Source organism: Cyprinodon variegatus, unplaced genomic scaffold (genome assembly GCF_000732505.1).
Source record: "Cyprinodon variegatus isolate N-32 unplaced genomic scaffold, C_variegatus-1.0 Scaffold232, whole genome shotgun sequence".
Lineage (NCBI taxonomy): Eukaryota > Metazoa > Chordata > Actinopteri > Cyprinodontiformes > Cyprinodontidae > Cyprinodon > Cyprinodon variegatus.
In genome coordinates, this window is record NW_015150685.1 from 369,385 (window position 1) to 387,245 (window position 17,861).

At 37.2% G+C, this 17,861-nt stretch overlaps 1 protein-coding gene across 1 annotated transcript in view; it reads right to left on the reverse strand.

Annotated features, from left to right (window-relative positions):
- Nucleotides 1-11,763, reverse strand: part of LOC107088920 (cadherin-5-like) — a 44,520-nt gene extending 32,757 nt beyond the window's left edge. The window contains exon 1 of the mRNA XM_015381385.1: nucleotides 10,907-11,763. The gene's annotated coding sequence lies outside the window, so the exon portion shown is untranslated. The remainder of the gene's footprint in view (nucleotides 1-10,906) is intronic.
- Nucleotides 11,764-17,861: the final 6,098 nt, after the last annotated feature.

Below are 17,861 nucleotides of genomic sequence, written 5' to 3' on the forward strand. Positions count from 1 at the left end.
TCACACTGGATATTAAATCCTTTTTTAGAGGTTTAGCCAAAATGACAGCAATGAAATCCGTACATTAAAATGTTGCTCAAACCCTGAGATTTATGAGCATAATCAAATATTATGACTGTGTTAAGTTCCATTCAATTAAATTCAGTTTATTTGTAAAGCCTCAATCCACAACACATGTCATCTCAAGGCACTTTATAATTAAATTAATCTGATCATACAGTCAAACTGATTAAAAGTTTTCTTTCTAAGGAAAACCAGCTGATTGCATCGACTCATTGACTCGAAGGCATAAGTGTGTCCTTTAAACATTAAAACCTCTTGTATCCTTTGAAACTCTTGTTTTGAACCCAACTCAGTAAATACACTGACTAAATATTATGTAAAACACAGTTTGAGATTTTTGACATCTTTATTCCATTAAAAAAAACTGCATTTCAAAGATTTTTCGGAATCAGGATTAATAATTAGAGAATAAAAAGTGCAAAATGTTGACTTGTCTAAAGAATTACTTAAAACAAAGTTTCATATAATTTGAGTCCTTAAACAAAGCTGTATCTCACCAGAAATGCCATTTTTCAAAGTCGAAATTCACTCTCAGGCCTATAAGGGGGAAATTTTCAAGTCTTAACTCGATGATATAAACTCATAAACAACATTTAGTGGACTAACTCTGCACAACCTGTGCTGTTTACTACAAATCTACCTTGTGCTAATAGTCAATTTGATCAGATTTCATTGCAGTTAGACTGCTTTTAATGGCTTGTTTAAATGATGTTCTAATATTACTAAATGCTAAATGAACCTGGGCTAAATGCTTCTGCCTAACTTCCTAATAACCCAAAGGAAGATGACTAAATCCATTGGGTTTGTTCAAACAAAGCAATCTAACTGTAATCTTGACATGTTCACTGCCACCAAAGATATGGCTGTTGTTTCAGACCAGACATGTTTCCAGATAAGGTCCTTCCTTAGCTGTGACGGTGTGTCTCCTTCCTTTCATCATGTTCTGAACAAACAAAGTTATCACTCCCTGTTCCGATTACCGTATGTGGTTTTTTCCACGGTAAGGTGTCCTTACATTACTTTCTATAGAGAACAAAAGGTTACATGAGCCACAGCCGATAATACTTTAAAATAAAAGGCTCTACTTTAAATGAATGTTCAAGCTTAGTCATTAGGCAGCCTCTGCTCTATGTGAGGGCTGTAGGAGGGGATCATGTCAAAATGAACAAGATTGGAAAGTGAAAAGAAAAAGATTTTGGCATGGCTAAAGCTGTGTTAGGCTAAACTCTGCATGTTTTAGCTTTAAAGCCGAATTTTTGAAACCATTTTGATTTGAATGTTTGAAAGCACTCAGGACAAAGTAAGTAAGAGAAAGTAAGTAAAATAACAATAAACCTCCTCAAAAAAAAAAGTCAATTCTTTTGGGATTTATAGTATCAGAAACAATAGTGTCCCATCTATCAATTATTCTTTGCAGAAAATCTTTTTTCTTTTTTCCATTTTATCGTATTTCATTTTTTTTGTTGAATTTTTATTGCAAAAAGAACTTTTTTTTTTTTTTAAGAAATAAAAAAACAACAAACAAATGCAATCCAGAAACTAATCCTAAAGAGCCTCTAAATCAAAAAAGTGGTTTTAAGAGTAACTTAGCTATTTTCTAAAATATATATTTTTTATACTATTACATTTTTTTTTCTTTTATTCTTTTTCAAGTGTCTTTTTCAGACTGTTTTCAATTAATTGCATTCTTTTTAATAATTTAAAAAATATATGTTTTATTATCTAAAAGTCTTTTTTTTTTACTAAGAAGCTTAATTTCTAGATTTCCATTTGTGTTTTTTATTTCATAATTAACTAGCAACACTAAAGAAAAAAAAATATTCAAGAAAACTGCCTAGGGGTTGTTAAAATCTTAAAACTCTGACTGTATTTATTAAAAACATAAAGATGGAGTCTTAAGGGATTTCTTATTTGGTAAACTAATTCATGCCAGCCTTGATTGTTAAAAGCATTAATTTATTTTGAAAAGATGTTTCTATATTCAACCCATAATTTGGGTCACGCTACTATTTTATAGGTCAGAAACTCAAAAGTTTGGGAACCCTTTGGTTTAAAGCAGGGATTCCCACAGCAGGGTTAGGGAGATGGTTTAATAAGTACATTTATTTATTTATGAAATACAAAAATGTCCCAAAAATAAATAAATGTAACCTGCAATAAGTAGACATGTCATCTTTTAAATTGATAATTTAAATATTAAATGACTAAATAAATTGTTAATTGCACCAATGAATAAATAAATGTCCCATTTAATTAAAAAGAAATTCAAATGATGAATTAAAAAAATCTAATTTATGTAAAAATTACTATAATTATGTAGAAATAAAAAAAAGAAAGAAGTAATCAAATGTATTTCTATACTGTCACCACTCTATTGCATTGTTGTTATTTTTTTGGTTCAAATGATTAATGATCACATCTGGTTCATTTTCAGTATTAAATGTTTGTGATTTTTCTTTATAAGACAAAAGAAACAATCTACTTTTAATTTATTAAATTTATGTTAAAAAAAGTGTTTTTTAAACTTCATCACATCCACAAACAACCACATCCAAAGTGTGATTCCCTCCTAACTGCTGTTTTCCCTACATGGGCATTTTTTAAATCAGCCCTTCCTTCTCCTTCATGTGTCCACTCCTCTGTTTTATCAGCAGCAGGAAGTGTAAACACTCTACCTTCAGGGAAAAGCTGCTGCTTCGGTTAATTTCTGGTCATTAGTGAGGCGACTCGCCCTTCCTGGCATTCAGTACTTCAGCTTCACAGTTTCTTCAGTCACATTAGTTTTCCGTCATATTCTGTCCACTATTCTAAGAATTTTCTAATCTTAAATTGTTTTAATCATTCATTTTTTTTTCATTTTGAAACACTTCAACGCTTATGTGGTCAATTTCTCTCTCCTGTCATTCATTCCCATCCGGTGTCTTTTCTCACCCTTACCTCCCCACCGTTTTCTCCTTTAGCACCTTGTTCACACTCTTAGCCGCACCTTGAAAGCAGAGTTAGCAGGTCGGTGTGAAGAATAAACACGCCGGTGCTCTCACTTCGACATACTCTGGACTTAAATCCACCTTGAAAACTTTTACATCACAAAAAAAGTGCATTTCATTAAGAAGAATACAGCTTAAATTATTGCCTTTTTTAGTTTAAAACTGCAAACATCAAGCATTTAGATCACCCTAACAAGGATTCATTTGGAGTTATTTAAAGCGTTATTTATCAAAGGCATCTCTTAGAGTTACGCAGAATAAACAGCATCCTGAAATATCTGTAATTGCATCTGTACATTGTCTGCAGGCTAAGAGCGATGGAGGTGCAGGAGGAGGCACACGCCGGAGATGCAGTTGTCATTCTCAGCGATGCTGTGTGACTGACAGACAGGTCTGACCCAGTTTCCAATGTTCCACCGGCTAAAGTGCAGAAACTAACAAGACTTCATAATCATGCCGGTTCGCTGAAGGGCATCTCAAGTTTAACGTTTAACTCATGCTGTCGTTTGTGTTTCAACGACATGAATATGGTTTGATTTTTGTCACTCAGGGAAGGGATGTGAAGTTTCTTCATCCTTACATGTACTGGGTGTTCTTTTTTTATGCCTTTATCAAAGCTCTGGTCTTTCTATAGCTCTATAAAGTTAAAACTTTGTCTACAATTGTTCAGATCTCTCTCTAAAGCTCAGAAACAGCAGCTTTTCCTGTTTGTTTGGCTTAAGATAATTGTGTCCATTTTGACTATGATAGCAGACATAAAATACTGCTGTGCATATAAACTAACTTTTGTGTTTCAAAATGCCAAAAGCTTTTTTACAGGAACTCAATCCCATGTTTAAAAAGGACCAGCTGCTCAAATGAGCAGAGGAAGATACTGTAAACTAAACTTTATTTATAAATCCTTTTAAAACAACCATAGGTGCCAAAAAGTGCTGTACATGCCAAGTAAAGTTGAAATAGTATAAAAACAATGCAGAAGTTTAAATGAATAAGAAAGCAAAAGAGAATGGAATAAATAAAATTAACGGAATAAAATAAATTAATTAAGACAAATAAAACTATATAATAACTATATAGACCAGAGAGGAGCTTTAAAAATAGACAGTGAAGAGGATTGTCTAATGAGGAGGGCAAAGCACATTCCACAATTTTGGATCAGCAACAGAAAAAGCTGCGTCCCCTCTGAGCTTCCGTTTGGACCTCAGTACCTCCAGAAGCAGCAGGTCAGCTGACCTGAGGAACCGAATGGGAGCATAGGCATGGAGAAGCTCAGAGAGTTAGGAAGGGGCCAAGCCATTTAAAGACTTAGAAACAAATAAAAGAATCTAAAAATGAACTCTAAAATGCACAGGCAGGCAATGTGGGGAGGCCAGGATGGGAGTTATTTGCTCTCTCCCACGTACTCCAGTTAAAGGGCATGCACCTGCAATTTGCACCAACTGGAGAATTGCTAGGAGATGTGTCAAACTCACGTTCATTATCTCATTTATAAAAACCACATAGCTCTGGTATCATGTCTTCCATTTATTTAGCAGTTCTAGCAATTTAGTACACAATGAAAGGACATATGCCTTTACTTTATGAGATCATATGCATTTTTTGGCTCTAGAGGGCCCTTAAATTGCTAGAAGGGACCGGATTAGCTTTGAGTTTGAGACTTGTTCTAAATGGAGATTATTGTAAGGTGGTATTAAGGGTCTACATGCAATAACTTAATTTGTCCATTTTATATAAATCCATATTAGTTTGTCCTAGATGCTGAAACTAAAGACAAGCCCTGAAGAGGGCGATAAATCAAAGTGGACATCTCTAACCTTAAAACAATTTTGATCTGGAGAATCGCACAGTTTGTGTTGAACATTTTTTAATGAACCTTTAGTCTAGCATCACAATTTTAAAATAATTTTAGAATAACCCAACCTCTGGGCTATTATAGCATCAGATCATGTAGGTCAGGGGTCACCAACGCGGTGCCCGTGGGCACCAAGGGGCCCTCAAGGACAACATGGGGTGCCCTCAGCATCTTTTGAAAACAGAACAATTCACCAGTGGACTAAATCCGAAATTTTAATTTTTTACTGAAGCTCTTATTTTGAAGCATTTATTAAGCATTTTATCATATCAATAAATTAGAACATTTGAGGATTTATATGGATTTCATAATGAGAGTATCTAAAAGTAAATTAAAAATGAAAAGAAAAAATAGAAATATGTTTATTATCTATGAAGTTCATAGGTCAGTATTGGTAGCCCGTCCTATGACTCAGTACCCATAAAGTAGCCCTCAGCCTTAAAAAAGTTGGTGACCCCTGATGTAGGTAATTTGACCCAGAAAGATGGGTTGGTCCATTAAAACCATTTTAACTAATAACGGATGGTGATAATATTCTACCCATTGTCTGGCTCAAATCAACAGTATATTTGGCTAAATTCAACCACACCTTGCTAGAAACATTTGTTTAGTAGTCTATTTTTATGCTCGTAAAAATAAACCAATATATTTCAGTGTAATGTTTAGGAAAATGGCAATAGACTAGCCATATCCACAACACAATGTTCAGTTACAGTTTAACATTGATTTGGTCAAAAAAAAAAGCATATAATATTCCAATGGTTTCAAAAAGTGGTTCCTCATGTAATTACAGGGAAGCATGGTAGAAGCAAACTGTATAAACAACCAATTTTTAGATGTATTTTTTTGTGGTTGTTATTATTGATGACCGTGATTAAAATATGTTGTTTTTTGATTTAAAGGGGGATTTTATTTTGCTTTATTGGAATATGGTTTATTGCGGTTGACTTATTCTTTGTTCCAGTGTGAAGATAGGTGGGAAATAGGTGTTTTCAATCAAGAAGAGTTGTACAACCAATGTATTATTCAGTTTAGACTTACAATTCAGGAATCTTTACAAGAGGATCTGAGAATAATGCCACATATTATTAAAGCTCATCATTTTGCCGAGAAATTCTGCAATATAAGTCAGTTATAGCCTCTGGTCTCTCCATATTTTATGTACACCTGAGGTCGTACAGCTGGGCTGCCCCTGGTCTAATGTTACTAGAAACATTATACGATAATAAACTGTTATGACCTGAAACCTACACTGCGTTTTATAAGTGCTTTTATAGGGAATAGTGAACTAAAATTAACTGCTGACATCAGCGGCTGAAATTCCAACTTGGGGTGACTCTTTTGTTTTCTTTTGCCAACTTAGAACTAGGAGAACCAGACCACTGGCTCACTTAGAGCACCTTACCTACCACCTTGAAATAACGTGGTATAAAAATGTTTTTAGATTTCTAAACTCACTACATTATTCTTTTAACATTTGAATTTATCTCAGTTAGTCTAACTTTACATGCTTTGCTTTTTTTTCTCCAGTAGTTAGAACCCCACAAATATAAGAATTCTATCAGTTTGCAGTAAAACATCTTCACATCAACACAAGCATCAAGTTGATCCAAAATCCAAGCTCTGACTTCTATGGAGAGATCCACCAATATGGGATACCGATTATTTTGACATTAGTCTAACTGATTCCCGATTTCTGTTACCAATATTTTTATGCCAATTCTTGAAGCCGATGTTGGTTTTTCTCTCTCCTTTTACATTAAAAGATATTACACAATGTAAAGAAATGTTTTATAAGTCTAAATTCCAACTGAAATAGCGACAGTGGGTAGCACTGTTGTCTTTCAGCAACAAGGTTCCTGGCTCTATTCCCGATCCAGGGTCTTTCTCTATGGAAATTTGCATGTTTTCTTTATGTGCATGCGTGGGTTCTCTCCAGGTACTCCGTCTTCCTTCTACAGTCCAAAATCATGACTGTTAGGTTAATTGGCTTCTCTAAATTCTCCTTAGGTGTGTGTGTGTGTGCATGAATGGTGGTATCTATTGTCACTTCTAAGATGCATGGAAAGCAGTCTAGCTCAGACCACAAACAGAGCAATTTGGAGGGTGAGGTTAAGAAGGGGGCGCTGCTGAGGCAGCTCACAAAAAAAGGGGAAAAAACACCAAATAAACAATAAAATGTCTAGCCCTTACTATACATTTCTGGGATGATGATTGACCGCATGGACCTTGAATCACAAGAAAAAAATCTAACTTAACACTTAAAACACAGACAGAATTTTGTCACCTGGAAATATATCCAGCATTCAATAACAAATTAATTCAAAGCATTTATTCATTAATTAGCTCCCATCCAACATGCAGCTGTTTGAACAGAAAACACTATATCAGCAGGACACCAAAAACATAAATGAAAATGCTTTTATTGGAGTCCTTAAAACAAAAACAACAAAGAGACAAATAAGCAAAGATCATCATATTAATCCATCCTTAGATCCTTACCTTGGCAACCTTGCTCAAAGAGTAAAAACTTTCACTATTAGTAAAAAAAAAAAAAATAGTAGTTGAGTTATTTTAACACCTCTGATCTTCCTCAATGCTTTAAATCTTAGAGTCTCATAAGATCATAAGAATCAAACCAACTCTTCACTTCAAGAGTCAGAAACAAACATGTGGAAGAAGTTAGAATTTTTTATGATTCCAAAAATGTTAAAACCCATTTTGTCTGCAATTCCTAAATCTTTATTAATGTCAAACTGTTTTCTAACCCTTTTTATTTGTCTTCTATATTGTAAGTTTCGGAGTTTGTTTCGCTACGTGTAAGAACTTTAAGTTGGCCAAAATGTGTTTGTGTTTCACATTCAGATGGACCTTTCTCTCACTACCGTCAATCAAATATGTGCTAAAGGAAAAGTGAACCAACCTAGCAACAAGCCACATCAACTTACTGAGGCCATTTAAGCTCAAACGGTTGCACTAAAAGCCAGGTTTACTTTTTTTTACTGTATCAATAATATCCACCATCTCTCCTCTGTGTTTGAAATAAGTTTCTTTCAGACAGGTTCTAATTTTTTATTCAGTTTTGCCACATATTTGACCTCCTCCAAGCCTTTCCTTTTAGAAATCTCCCACTACCTATAAACAAATCATACAAACTTCTGTTATTTGTTAAATAAAATGTATTTGATGATAAGCTTACAAAGAAACACAGGCTGCAATTCATTCATTAAATGTTTTCAAGTTTCCATTACAGCCCCAACACCCACCCCCAACATTTTAGGCTAAGGAACAATCCTGCCTGTGGCACCAAAACAGCTAGAAGATCATTGTTGCACTTTTTGCCACTCGTTAAATCCTTAAACTTAAACAACTTGTATTGTAATTTTGTATATACAGAGTGTAATACAAAACGAAATTTTATTTTGAACAGCTTACATGACATTTCCATTTCTTAAAGTGCAGCAGTGATCAAATGTGAGCATTGTGGGAGAAAAAACATGGCACAAAAAAACGCATTGATATGGTCGGTTAAAGTCGTTCATCATCACAGCCGTCAATAATGAATCCAAATGTAGACAGGAGTTAGCAAAGGCACCACTGGGATGATCACTTTAAGGTCTCCCTGTCCTGAAGCGGCTGTTAGCTTCAGCCTTCAGGATTAGCAGATCTACATTTGCAACAATCTATAACAAATTGAGTCATCTAGAAAGTCTGCCGCTGGAGAAAAAATATTAACTGTTTCTAAACTTTAGATAGAGATTTTTAAAGATTTACAGTAGCTTTATCTTAAGAGAAATACAGCTCCATGTAAATGTAACTTAACTTATAGTTTTTTGATGTGTAACCATTTTTATTTAGTTTTAAATTGAAATTCTTCTTATATTCGCAGAAAATGATCTCAAAGTCTCTCTAAGGCAACCATATTCATTTCTAAATCACAGAAAAGAACTGTTTTAAAGCAAAAGTTGTTTACAAATCCAGTATTTTGTGGTCATCCCAGCTTTTCTGTGTGTTCACTAGTGTTCAAATGATCCCTAAAGCAGTTGCTAATTGGAATTCAACAGATGCTTGGATGTGGAGGCGTGAGATCAAACCAATAAAGATCTTGGAACAATTTTAAAGCTTCATAACCAATAAAAAAAAAAGAGTCAGTGTTTGTAATTTTGCTTTAAATTGAGCTAAATTGTAGCTTGCTCAATTAAACCTTTTCAGTTAAACACTTGAGACACATTTTATTCCATTTGAGTTTTATTTAAGCCCTGAATGTTTGCCATGTGTGCATCTTTCAGTGGGATTAACACAGGTTTAATGACAGAGCTGCATCTGACAACCTGTCCGCCAGCGACACACAAACGCAGAGACACAAACCTTTATTTCGGCAGCGAGACAAAGTCAAATCAGGGCTAATTAGTCTTCAGCTTTTGAAGGATGTCTGCCAACTCCAAAACTGATGCTAATTATGCTGCTTTTGCTAATCTTTCTTTCTTCCCTCAAAAACACATACTGTTGTTACAGCCTGCAGCTTAAATCAACGTATTATAAGCAAAATGAATGCAGTGAATACATCTTAATGGTGAATTTGCCTCATTTTATGCCGTTTCAAAGCCTAAATCCTTACGATATGTAGTAATAAACCCTTTTTTTAACCTTTTGTTTCACATATAGCCCAAATGAATGACTTTCATAGTATTGGAAGTAGAAACCATTTGCAGAACAATGAAAAATATTGCATTATGGACTTGTGTGTAGTAAAATATGAAAAAAAGAAGGATGAATGCAGGTCAGTTTCTGAGAACAACCCTTAACTAGGTTTTTTCTGTAATAATCAGTGACTTGAGCTGAACCAACAGCACCACAGCTGGACAGCTTGTCAACCTCACTGACATATATCTGAATGAATGAACGGCTCTAATCATGAATCTTGGGTTTGTGTGTGAGTCTTTGTGTGTGTGTGTGTGTGTGTGTGAGGGTGAAGTGTCCCAGATGGCACCCAAAGGATTTTCCCTGATAGTTTGCTCTTCAGGAATTAGACCACTGGGTTTAGTTGCATCAACGGCTTTCGATGTTACAACTAAATCAAATCACTTCTATCACCCGGAGGGGCCTTACGGAGATAATCTGCCACTGAGGAGCGACTTTTTTTTTACGGAGGAGAGACACAACAGCACGCTGAGACTTCAGGAGAAAAAAAGATATAAATAGCCCCCTAAAAAGTGCAGAAAATCTTCCTTTGTGGTGTTTTTTTTTCTTCCTCCCTGCCAGACGACATGAAGTCGATAAATTAGGTCTCTGTTTGCATATGTATATCAGGGAGGTCTTCAGCTGACAAAATGACACCACTCAAAAGACAAAATCCTGCCACTTGTTAAATATTAGATGTGCGTCATCAATACTTCATAGGTGAGCCAACTTGAGCTTGACAGCTGGGATGAATCGGTTTCTCACAAACGCAGAACTCTTCACAAAATGAGCAGCCGAGGACCTCCTGGTGGATTTAGTTAAATTTCTTCCTGCTGTGTCTACAAATCAGCCCCGTATCATTTTAATGGCCTCGGCCGTCTGTCTCCAGGAATGACAGTCCACCCCCGGGGATGGCACAATTACCGCATTCAAATCCACACCGAGCTGTCCGAGACCATTGCCGTAACATATGTGAGGAGTGACAGGTGCTGACAACCTGTCCGGGAAGGGGTTATCACTGTCAGCTCCAGTTATTTTGGTGCCTTCTTTGAGACGGTTTTACTACTATTCATCAGCTTTTCGCCCCAGAGTGAATCAGAAAGTGGCCTGGAGCATTTTCAAGGGATCTTGGTTAAATTTTTCTGGCGCTGATGCAGTACACAGCTCTTCAGTCACAGGGAAATGTATATTCAGAGCCCCATTTGCTGAACAGGGATGCTCTGAGAGTGCTGTCTGGTAACCGGTCTTTGAAACTTCATTGGACACACAGAAAAAACAAAGAAACTCCTCTTTGAGGCATGCGACTTAGAAAAGATTAACTCACCTGATTTGGCCCTTGTCTTAGCGAAGCTGAAATCTACCAGAGATGGTGTTCTTGTTCAATCTGAATCCAGAAAAACTCAACAGTCCAGCAACTTTTTTATTTCCAGGAGTAGTTTCTTGATGAATTAAACAGTTTTTCCTCCAAGTGTTTTCCAAACCTTTGACCAAACCTTTTTATTTTCTTTGGGTTGGGGAATTTGTGCCGGAGAACAAAGTCTGTGACGTCTCTTGATCAAGAATGTGTCCCAAAGATGTTTTCCGGAAGATGAGGAAAGACACTCCGAGTGTCAGAATCCGAGATGTTTAAGAATTTCAAACCTCTCTTGTGGCAATAACAGTTTTCTTTATGACTATATGTTTTACCCTAAAATCAGATAAATACATAAAATCGCCCCACTATCTTCAAATGTTGAGTCTTCCTCAGGTTGTTGAGGTTTTTAATTTCTCTCAGGGGTGAATCCAACAGGTCTCTCTCTTGCTCTCTTTTCTTTCCTCTACCAGCCGTCTCTGATGTGGTTTTCTCATCCAGCATCTAAAACTGTTGAGCCACAGCTGTCCGACCGCAGTCCCCTCCTCACACAAGTCACTGCCCACTTCCTTTTTCCTGTTTTTGTGGTAACGGTCCTCTCTGCCGGTGCTCCCTGCTACTGCTCCTTTCCTGTCCTGGGTGGAACAGGACAAAACTGAGAGACACTGGCTCCCTGGTGAGGTAAAAGATGGGGGGTAAAGACGGCAAGAAGAAAGCGACAAGGAGACAGAGGGGGAGCGCATGTGTCAGAATGGCTCAAAGACGCACAGCGAGGCAGAGAAAGCAGCCAGCTCATAGTCGAGAAGCAGATGGAGTGAGGGAGTGTGTGTGTGTGTGTGAGGAGAGAGAGAGGAGGGGAGTGTGATGAAGAGTAAGGTGAGAGAGGCTCTACTCCTCAGTCCATCTCAGAAAAAAAACAGAGAGTGGAGAGGCGGGGGATTTATTATTCATGTGTGTGAGATAAGGATTAAGTTAAACAGGTTATTGAGGATAATCCTCAGAGATTTCCCCACATGAGGCTAGTAAATATTCCAGGGGGCTGACTTTGGGATAAAAGTGTGTGTGAGAGTATCTGACGAAGGGATCTTGTCTAAGCCAGTAAATGTGATGAGATGAGCCACCCATACGGAGACAAATACTCTCCATCTCACCGTTACTGTCAGTCTCCTGGCTTTTTTGGGGATGGGGGGATTGGCTCGCCAGTAATTTGGTGAATTGGAATGTGTGTTTTCATTTGAAACCTCTCCCGTGGCAACAGCAGTCCGGTCCTTGCCTCCCTCCTCCCTTCACTGTCTTTCCCATGTTTGCTCCTATTGTTTGCAGAGCAAAGCTCTGCTCCAACATCTCTTCTAACAATATTTTGACCACATCTGGGAGTAGTTGTTCCTCAAAACATCTATCGACGATGGCTTTGACTGTGTGTATGCAATCGTCCTAATTTCTTTCTGACTGAGGTCGTTCCAATTCATAGTCTGCTCCAAATGTCAACAAAGTGTTTTTACAGCCAAAAGAGACTGATCTTAAAAGGGAGTCACCCTTAATTGCATTTACATCAAAAATCTTTGATTAACATGTGCACAATTTTCTTATCCAAATCAGAATACAAAATTTGTTCGGCTGGAGACTGGAGTCATGGAGCTCGATCACCAAACCTCTAAAGCTCTGTCACACAAACATATGTGCACATACTCAAAGAAAAATACATCAATGAATCAGGCAAGGTGCTTCAAAAGGGATTTTTATCACACAACGTGGCATATAGTGGATTATCAGTGTTTCTCATTTGTGATATTCTTTTTTAGATAGAGTCGTCAAAAAATGTTATGCATATTTGCACCTTTACAACTTCCTCATTCCTAGATAGCGATTATTGAGAAACTCAAGAAAGATCTGAGGGTTTTTTTTCAGTCTGTGAAACATAATACATAAACAACACCAGCCGGGCTGACCACAGCACTATGCTGTGTGGTTGCTGGTTCTGAAGAGAGTAGAATTAAAGTTTTCCCATTTTATTATCCACGGATTCCTTAAAAAATGTCCTACACAGCACAGAAATGCCAGAAACTTAAATTTAAAAATACAATAACATTTTAGTAAACACTTTCAAAAAAATGTCTGTTGTCAATTTAGACTGAGAGAGAGCACGGTTTTAAGCCAATAATAGAAAGGCTAAAAGAAAGAGCAATGCTGCTCTGTTTAGTCTTTTTATTCTTCTAAAGTGGTTGTTCTCATGGGTAAAAAGACCATGTGATTGAAAATACTTTTTGTGAGCTTTATGAACTGCTATAACTCTATTTCTTTTTTCTTTTTTTTAATTTTATTAATGCTGCAGAATCTCCTTCCTCTCCTGGAAATACAAGATAAATGTTCATAAATAACATGTAATGGCATGTAATGATGACATTACATTCCCTCTCTAGGAGGGCCCTACTTTGACCATGCTGGCTCAGAACAAAAGGACCAAGTATTCAAGGCAGAAAGATGGTTAGATTTAACAAAAAGTTTATTAAAGACGAAACTGCAGTGAACAGCATTGGTGTCCAAGGCAGGAACCTCTGCAGGAGGAGAACACAGGTTAGTGACCACATCTATATGGCGGACGATGATAATGAATGTGAGTCATTAACCTGGTCTTACAGTTCAGTCCATGCCCAGTACCAGTTTGGTACACAGGCAGGAAGAAATCCAGCAGAAGTCCGAGGACAGGTCAGCCAAACAGATCAGAACAGGAACTGGCAGGCTCAGAGGTCCAGAGGCAGAACAGGTCAGGATCAGGCAATCTCACCAAAGGCTCGAAGATTCTGGCTCTGTTGACTGGTTTTAAGGCTGGTTAAATAGAGGCTTAAGCAGGTAGATAAGATAAATGGTAATGAGAACTGGGCGGAGATAGACAAGTAAATAAAATAGTAATCAGATCAGACATCAGCGCCAAGATCATGACAGCGCCTGCAGTGTTAACAAAAGTCCCTTTTTTTCGATTAGCTAGAGGTGATGCAAGGCATATTGTGAGGACTTCTGCTCAAAGCTATGATGAAGTGGTTCTTATAGCTGTTAATCTGCATACAGAAAACAGCCATTTTTGGTTTAGCAAATTTGTAAGCCATGAAAATGCTTCTTTTTCATGATCACTACCCTGATAGCTGACCTAATTGCTCATTTTACTCACCTGTCTTACTCATGTCATCCACAAACCCCTGCTGCTTTATATATGGCTCAGCCCAGCTATCAGGGCCAGATCATCGACTTTGTTTTGAGTTGACTTTGAGTTCATAGCTGATGTTTTTGCTCATGTTTCCGTTCTCACAGGCCAGTGGTGAGAGAGGGTTTTTAATATCGTCTTAGTGTTCCTGATTGTGTCCTGTCTTTTATTCAATGAATGTGCTCTGTTCCTGTTTTGGCTCTGTGGAGGGAGCTAGTTTTAACATTCTGTAGTTTTCCTGATATCCTTCCTTGTCCTGCCTCTCAACTAGTGAGCTTGCCTGTTCCCATTTGAACGTTCTGCCTGAACTCTCTGTCAGACTCTTGGAACCCTGAACCAGCCCCAATTCTCTGTGGACTCCTGGAACCCTGGACCTACATGACCGTTTTAATAATAATGTGATACTTGCGATTTGCTTTATAGATCCTACCTCACTCTTACGAGTTGGACTGAACTGTTAAATCAGGTAATAAAGTGATACTTGCTGCTTTGCTTTAGAGTTAAGTGTCAAAGGAATTATTTGATCATATATATCCCTATATTGGACTTTGGGACACTCAAAAAAATCTCAGCAACCCTAACTAGAATCCTGTTCATATAAGATACTTGAGTAAGTTAAAGGATTCCACGGTCAGTTGTAACAATAGGCTTCATTTGAAAAATATCTATTTTTATGTAAAAACAATGCATTAAAATCAGCAACCTGTTTAGCTTTTAGGTAAAGCACTTTATATATATTTATATATATATATATATATATATATATATATATTTTTATGTTCGGATTTAGGTAAAAAATTCAGTTAAAAAATAAAACAAATTTCCAGGCTCTAATGCAAAAACTGAGCAATTATCACCTTCAAAAATAGCTACATTTGACATTAACACAGTTTTTCACATGACATTTTATCAAATCAGGCAAGTAGAGTGCAAGCATTTGTTTTGTTTTGTGTGCGAGAATTACCACCTACCCTAATGCTGACAGTAACACAGCATGAAGCACAATCTTGGGGAAATGCCAAGACAAACAGGCCCAGCAAAAAAAGAGTTGTCAACCCTCCCCTATTCAAGACCTATCTCAGATTTATTTTAAATCTGCTTTGGTCAGCCAAGTACATTCAAGCACAGAGTTTGGGTGATTTATTTTTTGGGGAAAGATTTATCTACTTATTGGGAAAGTTGCTTAAATTACAGATGGTAGGATAACAATTAAGAGATCTTGAGCTGTTTTAAAAACATGCTGCTCTGCATTTGTAAACACTTTTTTCACTTCTCCTCTGCTGACTCTTATGTTTCTCTTTCTAATATTTAGCTGCCTCATGTCCCACACCCTTCATCTGTCTTTTTGTTTCCAGTAAAATAGTTGTCATTTCTAATAACGTTAACTCCCCACCAACTCTTTTCTCTGGCTTTGTTTCAAACTCAAAGTAAAAATATCTAGTATGTAGCAATGATATCGCTCACAAAAAAACAGGTTTATCACTTTCACTGTAATTCTTCCACATTAGAAATAAGTAAGACATGTTATTGGGGTCATGTAGTTTAAACTTAGAATCTTTTCAGATTTTATGCTTGTATAAACATTATTTAGAAACAAGCTATACAAAGTAAGGTTGGGCGGTATGTAACAATTTTCCAACCAATATTCATCAGTCCGACAAAAAGCAATGATAGTCAATATAGGTGACTTTGTGGGCAAAAACAAGCAAACCCTCATAGCGCGTCTTCTCCACCGCTGGTAGTAGTGTTAGCTACCTGTACACGCTGCTAAAAGCCAGGAACGTGCTTGTTTTGTTGTCAATAATGGGTATAGTTTCCTGTTTTCCATTTTTTCTGACTATGCTATGATACATTGTAGTTTTTGATTATTATTATTATTTTTTCTAGGCCTATCTAAATGTGCAAAATCGAACAGACTGAAAACTGGGGTGGAGATTTGTTTTATGGAAGGCACACAAATTCATCTGTGGAGAGAATTTTCCTTTTTTCTTTTTTTTTTGTTATTTAATTTTTTTCCATAACAGATGGAGCAGCACGATTCTGTAAACACAATTCTCTGTTTCTGGTTCAGCTTTATACAAACCCAACTTGTCTCTAGTGTGAATCAGTTCTTTCTTTCTGTGTCCAGATTAAGTAGCTAAATCGCTGCTGCCTGGAGGCACTGGGGAAAAAAGCTGCAGCTGGAAGGAGTTTGTGTACCATTAAATACAGGACAAGGATTTTTTGTTGTTGCTTTTTTTACTGGTCTGAGTATTTGTAACGGAGTATTACGGCCAGGCTAGATATTTTTCTATTTTTTATTTTGAGAAAAAAGTCTTAACATTATGAGAAAAAGTCGTAACATTACGAGAATAAAGTTGTAATATTATGAGAATATTGAGCCTAGGCGGAAGTTCAACTGAATAAACTGATTACTTGCCTTCATCCGCCTATGACACAGCCAATCAGCTTTGAACCACACCTCAACGAAAGCCAATCAGCATCCAAAGTTCATGTTAAAAGGCCTCCGATCCACAACTCGTCTGATACCTAGTTCGCAGGCGGCAGTTACGCTGTGTCTGTGTCTGACTTCCTTCAGATGACCCTGTTTTAACCCACCTCCAGCCCCTCCTCCACCATCGTAGCTAAAACTTGATCAGAGTTTCATTCCTCCTGGACTCTTACTGCATTCTGCGTCTCATCTCAACCGGTCCAACAGAAGACCGCCATGTTGAGCCTGGTTCTGCCAAAGCTTTCTTCCCAACGGGGAGTTTTTCCTCTCCACTCTCACTTCATGCTTGCTCATCGGGGACAGGTTCTTTCAACCTGTGTTATCCAACTGGACTTCCATCTTCCAGGTCCCTGAGTGAAGCTCTAGTATCAGCTCACGTAGTTCACTGGATCTCCCCATAAAGCTCAGCAGACCATCTCACTAACCAGCACTCTACAGACTGACCAACTTCATCTATCTCCACTCCACCACCAGTTTTAGGCTTGGGGAGAAACAGACCCTGTTCTTTGCTCAGTTCATGTACATGAATCAAAATTAAACGCTATGTTTCCTGCCGAGGTCTGAGTGCCAAAGACTAAAGTAATTGTATTAATAAAGTTCTTCTAATTGTCTTTTCTCCCCATGTGAGTTTTTCAGATTGAAATGGTGCTGGCTTAGCAAAGCCTGAAGTTAATGCTCGGAGTTGGGAGTTGTATTTATACCTAAATGCTGGGATTTAATGATAAATCCCTAAAGGTGACGGTAGTGTGTACTATCATGTACTTTTTGAACCAAAACAATAACACATTTGCTTAAGCTAGGACTGTTAATATAATTGATTTTTCAACTCTGAATTGAATCAATTTCTACAGATGGATTCATATAACCCAAGATCAATTTTAATAAAATGCCCTTTCAGCCTCCATTATCTACAGTTACTTTACAGACTTATAGTTAAGTATTGATATGTTTCACAATTAGAGTCATTTAATCAGGTAACAGCTAAAAATAGATGTATTTGATATCAGACGGGATCAAGGGGAATCGATTTTAAATGTGAGTGGCATAGGATGCAGGCGTTTGCCATGCAACTGGAGGGTTGTTGGTTCATGCCCTGGCTACGGCTTTCAGTGCCGTTGTGTCCTTGGGCAAGACACTTTGCCTACATTGCCTACTGATGGAGGTCAGAGGGAATGGTGGTGCCTGTGTATTGCAGCCTCGCTTCTGTCAGTGAGGCACAGGGCAGCTGTGGCTATAAT